The sequence below is a fragment of the Odocoileus virginianus genome, chromosome 9 (genome assembly GCF_023699985.2).
Source record: "Odocoileus virginianus isolate 20LAN1187 ecotype Illinois chromosome 9, Ovbor_1.2, whole genome shotgun sequence".
NCBI lineage: Eukaryota > Metazoa > Chordata > Mammalia > Artiodactyla > Cervidae > Odocoileus > Odocoileus virginianus.
In genome coordinates this window covers 46,995,499-47,011,919 of record NC_069682.1, presented here as the reverse complement: position 1 = coordinate 47,011,919, position 16,421 = coordinate 46,995,499, and the positions used below count along the sequence as shown (strand labels likewise).

At 43.1% G+C, this 16,421-nt stretch overlaps 1 pseudogene; it reads right to left on the bottom strand.

Moving 5' to 3' along the window:
- Window positions 1-16,397, bottom strand: part of LOC110127544 (melanocortin receptor 3-like) — a 28,699-nt pseudogene extending 12,302 nt beyond the window's left edge.
- Between the last annotated feature and the right edge of the window lie 24 nt (window positions 16,398-16,421).

Sequence of the window (16,421 nt, the reverse complement as noted above, 5' to 3'; positions counted from 1 at the left end):
AAATATATATCTAACTGATTTTACACTTAATTATGCCTTACAATACTCTGTGTTCTAGAGACCATGGTTTTAAAAACTTTTAATGAATGTTACTACTTTAATTAACATTACAAACCTAGACAACATTAAAAAGAAAAGACATCACCTTGTCAACAAAGGTCTGTACAGCCAAAGCCATGGTTTTTTCAGTAGTGACATACGGATGTGAGAGTTGGACCATAAAGAAGGCTGAGCACAGAACTGATGCTTTCAGAGAGTGGTGCTGGAAAAGACACCTGAGAGTCCCTTGGACAGCAAAGAGATCAAACCAGTCAATCCTAAGGGAAATCAACCCTGAATGCTCATTGGAAGGACTGATGCTGAAACTGAAGCTTCAATATTTTGGGCACCTGATGTGAAGAGCCGACTCACTGGAAAAGACCCTGATGCTGGGAAAGATGGAGGGCAGGAGGAGAAGGGGACAGCAGAGGATGAGATGGTTGGATAGCACTGCTAATTCAATGGACATGAACTCGGGCAAACTCCGGGAGATGGTGAGGCACAGGGAGACCTAGCATGCTGCGGTCCACGGGGTCACAAAGAGTTGGACCTGACTTGGCGGCTGAACATCACCAACAGCAACAACTACTTTAATTACAATGAGACAGTCTTTCCTCAAGTTACCAATATCTTCACAACTGATTTTTTAAGCCTTGGATAGACATCATAAACCTATATAAGAAATGATCACCTTGTGGGTGACTAATTGTTTCCACGTGAAAATAGGATAAGCCTAGGACCACACTGGATCCAAAGAGCAGAGTGCCATGAGGCAAGAATGAATACAACACAAAAATATTCGCTCTAAAAAATAGGAATTGTGAGGTCTAAATATCTTAAGAGAAGTCAAAGAAACAAGCAAGAAATGTAAAAGTGAAACTTTAAACTCCGTGTCAACACAAGGGCCCCTTTATCATTTCACATCCAACCATGTCAATGGTTTAAAATGGTTGTTCTGAAGAGTGCCCTGAGAATCCCTGAAGTCCAGAGACCCACTGGGACAGGGGGTCCAAGAGGTCAAAACTATTTTCACAACAATTCTGAATGTTACTTCCATTGTCATTCTGTTCTGAGTGCACAGTGAAGTTCTTCAGAGACAGGATAGGTGATATCAGAACTCTAATGACTAATGGAATTAGCCACTATGACCATGTGTGCTTGTATTTTTACATTTTGTAGTTTTATTTTCCGGGAGTCTCCGGCGGAGGGGAGGGTCGGAGGTGGCCTGCTGCAGGGTCAGGGGCACTGCGTGCAGCAGTGCGGGCATGGGACCTTTCCAAGGAGGTCACCATCATCCTCATTACCTCCACCATAGTCTGGCCTCAGGCCACACAACAGGGAGGGAACACAGCCCCGCCCATCAACAGAAAATTGGATTCAGATTTATTGAGTATGGCTGCACCCATCAAGACCCAGTTTCCCCCTCAGTCAGTCTCTCCCATCAGGAAGGTTCCATAAGCCTCTTATCCTTCTCAATCAGAGGGCAGACAATGAAAACCACAATCACAGAAAACTAACCAATCAGATCACACGGACCACAGCCTTGCCTTCAGTTCAGTCCCTCAGTAGTGTCCGACTCTTTGTGACCACATGAACTGCAGCACTCCAGGCCTCCCTGTCCATCACCAACTCCTGAAGTTTACCCAGACTCATGTCCATTGAGTCAGTGATGCCACCAGCCAACTCATCCTGTCAGCCCCTTCTCCTCCTGCCCTCAATCTTTCCCAGCATCAGGGTCTTTTCAAATTAATCAGCACTTCACATCAGGTGGCCAAAGTACTGGAGTTTCAGCTTCAGCATCAGGCCTTCCAATGAGCACTCAGGACTGATCTCCTTTAGGATGGACTGCTTGGATCGCCTTGCAGTCCAAGAGACTGAAGAGTCTTCTCCAACATCACAGTACAAAAGCATCAATTGTTCAGTGCTCAGCCTTCTTTATGGTCCAACTCTAACATCCATACATGACTACTGGAAAACCATAGCCTTGACTAAACAGACTGATATTGGCAAAGTAATGTCTCTGCTTTTTAATATGCTGTCTAGGTGGGTCATAACTTTCCTTCCAAGGAGTAAGCATCTTTTAATTTCATGGCTGCAATCACCATCTGCAGTGATTTTGGAGCCCCCCAAAATAAAGTTAGCCACTGTTTCCACTGTTTCCCGATATATTTGCCATGAAGTGATGGGACCAAATGCCATGATCTTAGTTTTCTGAATGTTGAGCTTTAAGCCAACTTTTTCACTCTCCTCTTTCACTTTCATCAAGAGGCTCTTTAGTTCTTCTTCACTTTCTGCCATAAGGGTGGTGTCATCTGCATATCTGAAGTTATTGATATTTTTCCCGGCAATCTTGATTTCAGCTTCTGCTTCTTCCAGCCCAGCTTCTCATGATGTACTCTGCATATAAGTTAAATAAGCAGGGTGACAATATACAGCCTTGATGTACTTTTTCGTCTAACTCAATGAAATTATGAGCCATGCTTTGAAGGGCCCCCCAAGACAGACGGGTCATGGTGGAACGTTCTGACAAAACGTGGTCCACTAGAGAAGGGAATGGCAAACCACTTCAGTATTCTTGCCCTGAGAACCCCACGAACAGTATGAAAAGGCAAAAAGATAGGACACTGAAAGATGAACTACCCAGGTTGGTAGGTGCCCAAAATGCTACTGGAGATTAGTGGAGAAATAACTCCAGAAAGAATGAACAGATGGAGCCAAAGCAAATAAACACCTAGCTGTGGATGTGACTGGTGATGGAAGTCAGGTCTGAGGCTGTAAACAGCAATACTGCATAGGAACCTGGAATGTTAGGTCCATGAATCAAGGCAGATTGGAAATGGTCAAATAGGAGATAGCGAGAGTGAACTTCGACATTTTAGGAATCAGTGAACTAAAATGGACTGGTTTGTGGTTTAGCCCCTAAGCCATGTCTGACTCTTGTGACACCATGGACTGTAGCTCACCAGGCTCCTCTGGCCATAGGATTTTCTGAGCAAGAATGCTGGCGTGGGTTGCCATTTCCTTCTCCAGGAGATCTTCCTGGCCCAGGCATTGAACCCAGGTCTCCTGCACTGCTGGCAGATTCTTTACCAACTGAGCTATGAGGGAAGCCCCCAAATGGACTGGAATGGGTGAATTAACTCAGATGACCATTATATCTACTACTGTGAGAAAGAATCCCTCAGAAGAAATGGTGTAGCCATCACAGTCAACAAAAGTCCAAAATGCAGTACCTGCATGAAATCTCAAAAATGACAGAATGATCTCTGTTCGTTTCCAAGGTGAACCATTCAGTATCACAGTAATCCAAGTCTATGCCCTGACCAGTAATGCCGAAGAAGCTGAAGTTGAATGGTTCTGTGAACACCTACAAGACCTTTTAGAACTAACACCCCAAAAAGATGTTCTTTTCATTATAGGGGACTAGAATGCAAAACCAGGAAGTCACGAGATACCTGGAGTAACAGGTAAATTTGGCCTTGGAGTGCAAAATGAAGCAGAGCAAAGGCTAATAGACTTTTGCCAAAAAAAAACACACCAGTCACAGCAAACACCCTCTTCCAACAACATGAGAGAAGACTCTACACACGGACATCACCAGATGGTCAACACCGAAATCAGACTGATTACATTCTTTGCAGCCAAAGATGGAGAAGCTCTATACAGTCAGCAAAAACAAGACCTGGAACTGACTGTGGCTCAGATCATGAACTCTTTCTTGCCAAATTCAAACTTAAATTGAAGAAAGTAGGAAAACCACTAGACCATTCAGGTATGACCCAAATCAAATCCCTTACAATTATACAGTGGAAGTGAGAAATAGAGTCAAGGGATTAGACTTGATAGACAGAGTGCCTGAAGAACTATGGATGGAGGTTCATGACACTGTACAGGAGGCAGTGATCAAGACCATACCCAAGAATAAGAAATGCAAAAAGGCAAAATGGTTGTCTGAGGAGCCCTTACAAATAGCTGTGAAAAGAAGAGAAGCGAAGGCAAAGGAGAAAAGGAAAGATATACCCATTTGAATGCAGAGTTTCAAAGAATAGCAAAGAAAGATTAAAAAAAAAAAAAAAAGCCTTCCTCAGTGACCAATGCAAAGATGTAGAGGAAAACAGTAGAATGGGAAAGACTAGAGATCGCTTCAAGAAAATTAGAGATACCAGGGGAACATTTCATGCAAAGATGAGCACAATAAAGGACAGAAATGCTATGGACCTAATAGAAGCAGAAGATATTAAGAAGAGGGGGCAAGAATACACAGAAGAACTATAAAAGATCTTCACAACCCAGATAATAACAATGGTATAATCACTCACCTAGAGCCAGACATCCTGGAATGTGAAGTCAAGTGGGCCTTAGGAAGCACCACTATGAACAAAGCTAGTGGAGGTGATGGAATTCCAGTTGAATTATTTCAAATCCTAAAACATGATGCAGAGAAAGCACTGCACTCACTATGCCAGCAAATTTGGAAAACTCAGCAGTGGCCACAGGACTGGAAAAGGTCAGTTTTCATTCCAATCCCAAAGAAAGGCAATGCCAAAGAATGTTCAAACTACCGCACAATTGCACTCACTTCACATGCTAGCAAAGTGATGCTCAAAATTCTCCAAGCCAGGCTTCAATAGTACGTGAACTGTGAACTTCCAGATGTTCAAGCTGGATTTAGAAAAGACAGAGAAATCAGAGGTCAAATTGCCAACATCTGTTGGATCATTGAAAAAGCAAGCGAGTTCCAGAAAAACATCTACTTCTGCTTTATTGACAGTCAAAGTCCAAAGCCTTTGACTGTGTGGATCACAACAAACTGGAAAATTCTTAAAGAGATGGGAATACCAGATCACCTGACCTGCCTCCTGAGAAATCTGTATGCAGGTCAAGAAGCAACAGTTAGAACTGGACATGGAACAACAGACTGGTTCCAAATTGGGAAAGGAGTACATCAAGGCTGTATACTGTCACTGTGCTTATTTAACTTATATGAAGAGTACATTATCCAAAATGCTGGATGGATGAAGCACAAGCTGGAATCAACATTGCCAGGAGAAATATCAATAACCTCAGATATGCAAATGACACCACCCTTATGGCAGAAAGTGAAGAAGAACTAAAGAACCTCTTGATGAAAGTGAAAGAGGAGAGTGAAAAAGTTGGCTTAAACCTCAACATTCAGAAAACTAAGATCATGGCATTTGGTCCCATCACTTCATGGCAAATATATCGGGAAACCGTGGAAACAGTGGCTAACTTTATTTTGGGGGGCTCCAAAATCACTGTAGATGGTGACTGCAGCCATGAAATTAAAAGACGCTTGCTCCTTGGAAGAAAAGTTATGACCAACCTAGACATCATATTAAAAAAACAGCACAAATAAACAAATGGGACCTAATGAAACTTAAAAGCTTTTGCACAACAAAGGAAACTATAAGCAAGGTGAAAAGACAGCCCTCAGATTGGGAGAAAGTAATAGCAAATGAAGCAACAGACAAAGGATTAATCTCAAAAATATACAAGCAACTCCTCCAGCTCAATTCCAGAAAAATAAATGACCCAATCAAAGAATGGGCCAAAGAACTAAACAGACATTTCTCCAAAGAAGACATACAGATGGCTAACAAACACATGGAAAGATGCTCAACATCACTCATTATCAGAGAAATGCAAATCAAAACCACAATGAGGTACACGCCAGTCAGGATGGCTGCTATCCAAAAGTCTACAAGCAATAAATGCTGGAGAGGGTGTGGAGAAAAGGGAACCCTCTTACACTGTTGGTGGGAATGCAAACTAGTACAGCCGCTATGGAGAACAGTGTGGAGATTTCTTAAAAAACTGGAATTAGAACTGCCATATGACCCAGCAATCCCACTTCTGGGCATACACACTGAGGAAACCAGATCTGAAAGAGACACGTGCACCCCAATGTTCATCACAGCACTATTTATAATAGTCAGGACATGGAAGCAACCTAGATGCCCATCAGCAGACGAATGGATAGGGAAGCTCTGGTACATATACACCATGGAATATTACTCAGCCATTAAAAAGAATTCATTTGAATCAGTTCTAATGAGATGGATGAAACTGGAGCTCATTATATGGAGTGAAGTAAGCCCAGAAAGATAAGAACCAATACAATATACTAACGCATATATATGGAATTTAGAACGATAGTAACCATAACCCTATATGCAAAACAGAAAAAGAGACACATGTACAGAACAGAATTTTGGACTCTGTGGGAGAAGGCGAGGGTGGGATGTTTAGAGAGAACAGCATCGAAACATGTATGTTATCTAGAGTGAAACAGATCACCAGCCCAGGTTGGATGCATGAGACAAGTGCTTGGGCCTGGTGCACTGGGAAGACCCAGAGGGATCGGGTAGAGAGGGAGGTGGGAGGGGGGATCGGGATGGGGAATACATGTAAATCCATGGCTGATTCATGTCAATGTATGACAAAAGCCACTACAATATTGTAAAGTAATTAGCCTCCAACTAATAAAAATAAATGGAAAAAAATAATAAAATAAATAAATAAATAATAAAAAGCAGAGACTTTACTTTGCCAACAAAGGTCCATCCAGTCAAAGCTATGGTTTTTCCAGTAGTCATGTATGGATGTGAGAGTTGGACCGTAAAGAAAGCTGAGCACTGAAGAATTGATGCTTTTGTACTGTGATGTTGGAGAAGACTTTTGAGAGTCCCTTAGACTGCAAGGAGATCCAACCAGTCCATCTTAAAGGAAATCATCCTGAATATTCATTGGAAGGACTGATGTTGAAGCTGAAACTCCAATACTTTGGCTCCCCGATGAGAAGTACTGACTCATTTGAAAAGACCCTGATGCTGGGAAAGATTGAAGGCGGGAGGAGAAGGGGCCAACAGAGGATGAGATGGCTGGATGGCATTAACAACTCAAGGGACATGAGGTTGAGCAAACTCTGGGAGTTGGTGATGGACAGGGAAGCCTGGGGTGCTGCTGTCCATGGGGTTGCAAGGAGTCAGACACGACTGAGCGACTGAATTGAATTGAACTGAGGTGTTGCCTCTGAACCATCCCAAGAGAGCCTTCCACATTTCAGGGAATTGCCAAACAGCGAGTCACCAGGTTGCTCCCAGGAATCTTGTGTCTTTCTCTGCCTGGGTCACATGGTGCCTCAGCTGCATGCTTCTCAGGGATCACCTCTCACTGTCGGACTGGACTGTTGAATCTGTTGGCCATTTTTGTGCCTTTATTTGCAAGGAGAGATCACTGGGAAAAAAGGGTCTCCTTTCTGTCAGCCGGTGACTCTCTGAACCCCCATTCTATGGCAGGTAGGCTAAGAGTGGGTTCTGGTACATCCCGGGAGCCTCTCTCAGACACCCCTTGGCTACATTCTCAGAAACTGGAAAATTTAAACTCTGCAAAAGGCCTGGCCCCAAGAGAAACGGGGAACAACAAAAAACATGGCCTCTGAACGGCACACGAGCTTTTGCCAAAGGCAGGGAAAGGACTAATTTCCTTCTGCTCAGTCCTTCACGGCCCGCCGTCAGAGTCCGGGTTTGAGGGACTCAGGCCGCATGTGCCTTTCTGCTGCGTCTCTACCTCCTCGCCCCCTCTGTCTCTCTCCATCAGCACCCCTAGATGACCTCTACTTGACCTTTCATATCTACATGATCTCTGGGAAAGGATTCTGAGGTTCCCTTTGGTCCAGGTCTTTCTCCTCTATTCAAAAGCCTGAGGCATCAGAAACTCTCCTAACATTCTAAAGAATCCCTTTCTAACTATGCTTGTCTCTCAGGTGAGGAGGGAACCAAGCTTCTCCCACTCCTGAACATCCTAAAGAATTCCCTGTCTCTCAGGGTGGGTAAGGACCAAGCTTCCTGGACTCCTGCAAATTCCCTTAACCCTTCAGATTCTTCTGATGGGACAAAGACCTCCCTTCCCATTAGAGGGACAACCCAAGATTTTTATCAGCTGATCTGCCCTGATACCAGAGTCAATTTGAGCACGATTTAGTCTATATTTTAGCTATAGAACTATGACTACAGAAAGGAAAGATGACTTTTTGACACAGGAATACCATGATATTCTTTAGACTCAGGAGAAAACTGGCTAAAATAACTTTTTCTATTGGAAACTGCAAAACTGTTTCTTTTTGCGTATGCAATTAAAAACAAATAGCTTGTTAAAAAGCCTGCCTAGGGAAAAGCTTGAAACAAGTTAACCTTTTCCACTCTTGAGAGTCCCTTGGAATGCAAGGAGATCCAACCAGTCCATCGTAAAGGAGATCAGTCCTGCATATTCACTGGAAGGACTGATGCTGAAGCTGAAACTCCCAATACTTTGGCCACCTCATGTGAAGAATTTACTCATTGGAAAAGACCCTGATGCTGGGAGGGATTGGGGGCAGGAGGAGAAGGGGACGACAGAGGATGAGATGGCTGGATGGCATCACCGACTCGATGGACATGAGTTTGAGTAAACTCCGGGAGTTGGTGATGGACAGGGAGGCCTGGCGTGCTGCGATTCATGGGGTTGCAAAGAGTCGGACACGACTGAGCAACTGAACTGAACTGAACTGAAGCTTTTCCATGTCCTTGAAATGCACAGCCCACTTTGCCTGAGACCGCAGCCTTGGGCAAATTAGAACTTCAAGCAAAAAAATGGAAAAAAAGCCGGGGGTGGGGGGTGGGGAATGTGTCAAAGAGACATTTTTAATCTCAAGCAGAAAACTATGAGATCTCTGTCTGTCTGTCTGTCTGTCTGTCTGGATTTATGCATGTCTCAGTGTGTGTCTTTTGTGTGTTTGTTTTTTTATAATATTGTTGAAGTTGTTAATGAATTCTAATTTAATTGGCCTAAAGAAAAGTAAGCGCTTATCAGACAATTCTAAATACAAGAGAAATTAACCTAAATGAATTTCGGATTCACGTGAATAATTCAATATTAAATATCTAGTATTAATATTTGTTTGCTAATCTAATATAGACATGTCCAAGAGTCATTAACATTAAGCATATTTTCATCATGCCTAGCTTTATTACAAGTTAAATATTGTTATATTGTTATATCTGTTACAAGTTTGTCAGCAAGGAAAGTACCTCAAGTGAAGGAACTTCCCCCCCAAAAAATGTAAGTGAGATGTGAGCTTTGAGATAAACTCTATTAAGAATAATTATACTTTAGCAATGTCTGTCTAAAACAGTCTCTGAAGAATTGGGGTTCCTTGAATTTCTAGGGTTGTACTAAACTAAGTGATAAAACTTTATTGAATAGCTAGGTCATTTCCAAATAAAATAAGACTTTGAAACATTAATTACTGAACACTAACTTCCTCTTACAGAGAAACTAAAGGGATTGTGGACTACTAATAAATATGTTTGGTGACATCCTGAGATGTTCTCTATAAGAAAGCAAATGTTTTTAGAAATTAAAGCTGATATTGATGTTCACCAGTCTACAGAATGCCAATATAAAGGACAGTTCATGATTGCTTAAGGAAAATAAGATGTATGTTTTTAGTAAAAAAGGTATGAGACATGAAATTGCAGTTAAGAAAAAAGAAAGCAAGTCTGACTTACAGGTAGTTGTTTCTAAATAAACAAAGTGACTTTAAAGAAGAGAGAGAGAGAAGTTTAATAGAAAGTGGACCCCAAGAAAAGACTTTTGTACATAATACAAGTTTTCTTGAGATGTTGAACTGCCTTTGATCATGGATTTTAAGTTTCTTTATCTCTGAAGTGATCTGTTCTATGTTTACCATTGAAATCTTTTGTTAATTTTGGCTAAGCGAGTAACTGTTGTTTCACAATGATCTACATGATCCTATCTAACTGTTACAGACCCTGCTGGTATTTTTGGCAAAACTTCCTAAAATTAAATTCTAATGCAGTTCTTTTGACTTCTAGCTGACTTTGGGGTGCTTCATAGGGCCCCTGAGACATCCCAAAGAGAGGTATTAAAATGCATAGGTTCATTTGACATGCTAAATTACATGGGACGTATAGTTGGAGAAGTGATACATCTTCTCAGGTTACTGTATGGTTGATGTTACTAATATAGATATCCTAAAATTATGTGGAATTCATAAAGATCTGATATGTCCTGATAAAAAATTATCAATTATAATTCTAGTTATCATATTAGTGTTACATGTCAAAAAAAAAATAATAAAGTGTTAGATGTCACAGAAATGACCAGGTTGTTTTGTCAATTGCAATGCAAAAGATTTTAAACATGCCTTCTATGGTTTCACTCTGATGTCTTTGGAAGAAGTTCTTCAAGATTTATGGAAAAGACTTTTCTAAGATTAACCAGATAAACAAATTTTGTTATTAACAGTAAACTGGTGCCAGACTGGAATTTGGTTTTCTGTCTGTTTGTTATGTGGGAAGAGAGAAGGCTTCCAAGACAATGCAACTCGCAAAAAAAGGGAAGTTTATTGCTGACTCGAGTCAGGGCTCCCGCCACGCGTCCAACGCAGTGGTACGGGGTCAGAGAGCGCTGAGCTCAAGCTGTTACCCAATTTATAAGGTGTGCATAAGCAGTTGGTAGCTGGCTTAAGCGGATTGGTTACATGTTTGTAAAGTCATCTTATGGGCCCAAACCTTCGCGGGCTTTTTTCAAACTTGAGCATTCGCGGGCTTTTCAGCTTTCCCCTGATAGGTTCCCTTTTTCTTGTTAGGCGCATGTTGATTGGCTGGCTCCAGGTTACCTGATGGGGGCGAGGAATCCCACCATTTCAGGGGAAACCGAAATCCAGGTCCGGGCCACCTGCCAGCCCCAGCAGCCCCACATGTTAAGAGAACAAAGGTTTCTTAGAATGCAGTTCTTAATGACAGATTGTGAATTTCTTTGCCTTTAAGTGAGATTTGTTTTTAAAATCATTTGTTACTTTGGCAAAGTAAATAAGTATTATTTCACAATGATCTATGAAGATTATGGTACCTGTAGAGAAAGGTCATCCTGCTTCTACAAAATTAACCCCTCACTGTCAAACTATTGCTATCCTGATGTCCTTGAAACATGGCAATAGTCTACTCCTAAATTGGGGGGGTTTAAACTGGGTAAGCAGTAGCTGTAAATCAAACAGTCAGGGCTATGGGAAATCCAAGATGGCTGCTTGACTTTTGCTGGCTTCCTAATGAAGGACATTTTTCTTTGATGGGATAAAGCCTTCCCTGGCTGCAGGGTAAATGCCCTCACAGAGAAAAATGTTTATGTTTCACTGAACTTTGCATTCTAGTTTTGTTATTCACTTCCTTGTTGTTATGTTGTATTGTTAAGATTTTTATCAAGTTGCTACAAGGACACTCTAACTTTGTTTCTAAAGTTTTTATCTGTAGTCAATCTCTGAAAGATCAAACGTTCTATGATGTACATCCAGGAAATTCACACCTGGCTATATTTAACTAAGTCAGATGGCCTGGGGTATACTGGGCTATACCCAATGAAAGTTCTTGACTTAAATTCTAGCTTGTGACCTAATTAATAACTGCTAGCTATATTAATTTCTATGTTGCCTATATCAGAAAATTGTTGTCTCTTCCATTACCAAGTATGTGACTGACCCACTGATAAACTGATGATAATAGATACTGCCATATGAGATCAATGATTGTAATAATATAACTCTCGATATGGGAAGAAGCAACAAGAAGGAATATTTTCCTGGACCAAGACAGGTATGGTCCAGAGACTTGCTATTCACAGAGCCTAGTCCAATAACAGCATGTTGAGTGACCTATCAATGGAATCTCTGCTAGACCTGGAAATGAGCCTTTCCAGCCCCATGGGACACAATGGCCATGAAATGCCCCCAAAGCATGGTCAAATCTGTGGCTATGAAGGGACCCTGGCAACTGAAAACTGGCACTTGAAGACTGCCTGTGCAAAGATTAAATCGTGGCCACTACAACTGCCGAACTTCAACACCCCTTGAAAAGAACTCAGGGTGGCTCTCAGAAATGAGGCACTCAATCCGTGCTCTGGGAAAAATGGACAAAACAGGCCTTTAGATAGTCAGATGTTTTCAGGTAAGATGTGTTCTTTTTTATGAGCCCAAACTCTTGCATCTTCTCATACCTACAGAAACACTAACATCATGTGCCAATGTCAGGTTCCAATTCTCCTGTCTAGACTTTCTCCTAGGCACCCCGACAGCTCTTCTCTACTTTTATGCATCTTTAGTCCTCTTGTTAAGTTTGTTTCTTTGAGAATGAAGCAAATGGATCTCCAAATGGTAACACAAAAATATCACCTGGCCAACAGCCAAGTGATCACCTGCCCTGCTGTTGGCCCACAGAAGCATAAAATCATACAGTCTTGAAAGGTGGTTAAATTATCTAGACTTTGATAACTGCACCCTTGTACTGACAGACTGTGGCAAGACTACAGAAGGACTGCTGTATGGACCAACTTCTCAACTTTGAGAACTGTTTATTGGAACACTCCATCAATTACTGTGAATGGACTGTTTTCACTAAAACCTACAATATGTTCTATACTGTTACTTATAGAGTTAATAAGACTGGTTGTGTTATTTTGTCTTGTTCCAATGTTCTTCAGCCTAAACAATCCTGGGGTGGCCTGTTAGGGAACTGTACAAAAATAGTCTTGTTTAGGCTTCACAGACAAAGCAGAACAGCCTCTGACCTTGCTTCTAACCTGACTGGACACTGCCCTGACTGGGAGTGACTGGGAGTGACTGCCTGCTGTGAGTGCAAGACTTGCAGCACCATAGATAAGATGGGGGAGAAATCTTGAGATTGTTGAGCCCCTGGAGGGGGGCCTGGCCAACCAAGCCCCAGGCTTAGTCACATTCCAAGTTTTACAAGACAAAAAAAAACAGCATTAAAGGGAAGCCAGGCTTGCAGTCTGGTCACAGATTGACCATGATATCAGTTTGCCTTCACCCTGGGATTATAAACAGGAACCCCAAATAGCAATCTTTGAAGTCTCACCCACATAGTGGACTCGCTGCCTGAGACCCTTTCCGAATTGGGACTCCAAACATGCTGTGACACAAATGGACTTCCCAGAAATGATTAAGGCTGGATGTTGGTCAAAAACCCAATTTAGTGATGCGTTCTCTGCTCTATTTCTCTTTTCTTTTAATGTTAGTATGTTGAAAGTAAGCTAGATAATTCTCTAATAAATATATTATTTATTTGTATATAACAAGTGGCTTGTTTTGTTAACAAACCCTTTGAACCTGAGACGAAGGTGAAAACTTTCAGCAAAAGGGCAAGCAACAGACCTAACGAGTGAAGTATGTATTGTTTCCACTGCTTGTTTTCATCAGGTGAGCCCTTAGTGGGTTAAAGGGAGAACAGACAGTTTGCAAATTTAGCAGGAGCAGCACTGACTTCCAGAAGTCTGAAGTTTGCGGAGAACTTGTGCTGCAGAAGGCAGCAGAAGGCAGCTTGGTAGGTTAGAGGGTTCTGGAGTTGAAGACTATTTACAGCCAAGCATGGTAGTTGGCACAGCGGAGAATTTGGGCTGAACGACAAACTTCAGAGGATCCTGAAGTGACTGGGTGAAGAATAAGTACTGACTGCTGGAGGAAAGAGGAGGTAGTCAGAGCTCAGCCTGGAGAGAAGTCTGTCTGCACATGAGATTTCATCCTTGGCCTTGCGAGGTAGTGTTTTCATCAGTTAGTTGGGCATAGAAATCAGTAGCGTGTTGTTAAGGTTTGTGGACACAGATCGGTTGGAACACTTCGCAGTGACTGTGTTTGAGAATGAACGAGGAACTGATGTGCAAGAGGTCTGCATTAAATATAAGGGAAATGGAAAGTCCTGAACTCAGGTTCCCAAGTCATTCATTTGTTCATGCAACAGATATGCACTCAACAGTTATGAGCTGATAAATGGCTCTGGTATTTCGACTGTAAGCAGAATCAAGAGGTTTGCCCTCGGTGGCCCTCACAGTGTCACGCAGAAGGCAGATGTTAAATGCAGGTAAACCAGGTCAGACTACCTGCCGTGAAGGAAAACACCACATTCGGAGAGAGAATCATGTCTTAAAAATATTAGTAGATTGAGGAATGAGGGAAATTCTCTCCCAGGAAGAGGCATTTCAGCTGGATCCAGAAGAAGCAGGTTTTAGCGAGGAAGTGATTGTGGGCAGAGAGCATTCTAGTTGGAGGAAACAGCATGTGCAAAGGCCCTGAGTCATGAAAGAGGGTGGGATGCTCAGGGACCTGATCATTACCAAAGGCCAGTGTGGCTGAAACTTAGTGAGCAGGCAAAGGGCGACACCAGGTGAGATTTTTAAGCATGTCGGGGAGGTGGTGGCACGTTTGTGTTCTAACGATCACCCTGGCTGCTATGAATGCAGCACCCTGAAAGCATCCCTGTGTGGGGCTGGCCTACTGCATGCTGCGACATATGTGTCATCTGCAGTCATAAATACTCCTTCATTCAACACATGCGTTCTGAGTTTATCCTGTGTGTTAGGTGCTGGGCAACAAACAATAAACACAGTCCTTTCCCTGATGGCCTTCAGGCAAGTGTGGAAGCCAAGTATAGATACACAATCACAGAAATGTCATAAAATGATAATACTGCAAAGGGAAAGTCCACAGTGCTGTGCGGGAGCAGGGGCCGTCCTGGTGACCTGGGGAAAGACGGCTCTCTGAGGTCCCCTGGAGGCTGCAATGCAAAGGATGCCTTGGAGGTGGCAAGGTGAAGAATGGTACTGGGATGTCCCATGCAGAGGGGCTAGCAAGTGCAAAGGCTCTGGGACAGGCAGGACTGTTGAAGGTAGGAACAGAAGAAGATGGGACAGGGAGGAGGTGGGGCTGAGAAGAAGGGGAGACAGGTAGGACCACGAGGAAGGTGGGAGCAGAGGAGAAGGTAGGAACAGAAGAAGGAGGACAGATAGGCTGTGGGACCAGGCAGAAGGGGGGTCACCTTAAGCACAGGGAGGAGTGGCCTGAGGAACCTGGAGAAGTAAGTTCCATGTAGTCCCCGCCTAGAAGGTCATGTTGAGGTTTTAGATGCTGATCTTTCTGGTTGGGAAGCAGTTAAAGGTTTTAACCAGGAGTGGCTGTACCCAAATGATGTGGTGAAAAGATTACTCCATTGACAGTGAGAATAGAATAGCTGGGCCAGAACTAAAGAGAGAAAAATGGGTAAGAGGCTGCTGCCTATTGCCTCAGTCTTAAAGGGTGAAGACAAAGACGGAGAGAAGGATACCATTTTGTGTAACGTTTTGGGTGAACATTGAGAGATTTTGGTAGTAGACTGGCTGTGGGTGATAAGGGGTGACTTCAAAGCTCTGCATTAGAAGCTGGAGAGATGGCGGTCCCTAAAATGGGACAGGAAGTGGAAGGAGGAGCAGGTTTGCTGGGAAACCAACATGCTCCCCAAGAGCTCAAACACTGAGGCGGGGACACAAGGCGAGCACGCCAGGCTCTCACGGATCTTCTGTAAGGCAGGTGGGTGGTCCACTATATAATTATGTATTTAATAAAAACCCTTAAATTATCCATTACTGTAGAGTTGGGAAAGAAATGTCACTGGACGTAAAGATAAGATTCAGAGACCCTGTGAGCCATTTCCAGGCTCATCTCTCAGATCACACATCTACTGTGTCTATATTTGCCAAAAAGGAACAAATTTTCTAGGGTTAGATAGAATGAATCCAAGTCACATTGCTTTGAAAAAAAAGAAAAGTCACCGTGGCCCACGGGTTAGGACTCTGCACTTCCTCTGCAAGGGGCAGAGGTGAGAAACTAAGCTGCCGTAAGCCTTGCAGCGGAGCCCCCCAAAAAAGACAAGTAATATGAATTGTTTCTATAGTAGTAATTCCCACCTTTGATTCTGTGTGGATATGAAAATTTCCATTATCATGCAGGTGAGAATACGGCTATGTGTATTCACATACAATAATAGTTATTTAACTTCCATTTCCTACTCAGCACCAAGAATCTTAACAACCACTTTAGGGCTAACCATGAGAATTACATGAAGAATGTCACAGTCTAGGTCCAGCACACAAGAGCTACCCAATAAAAGTTGTTTTCCCTTTGTTATAACACAAAAAATCCACACTGCAAAACCGAACAGAACGCACCGCTGGGTCCCAACATCAATGCCCACCTTTTCAGGACCTGCCTTCTAGACCCCAAGGTTCACACGCTATCAACCAAAAGGAGAATGACTGAATCCAACGGAAGATCGGGCGTGCGTCCATCCCGAGTTGGGCTGCGTGAGAGCTGTCCTGCCGCTCAGCCTGAGCTTGGACCGAGGCCTGGACAGCGGTGGGGCTGAAGCCGGACCGAGGCCCGCAACCGCCCCAGTGCGAGGCTCCCGGGGGCACTGCGGCTGCACCGAGGAGGCAAATGTCCCCTGGCGGCCACCGTAGCCCTGAGGCCAGCAGTGCGCTCC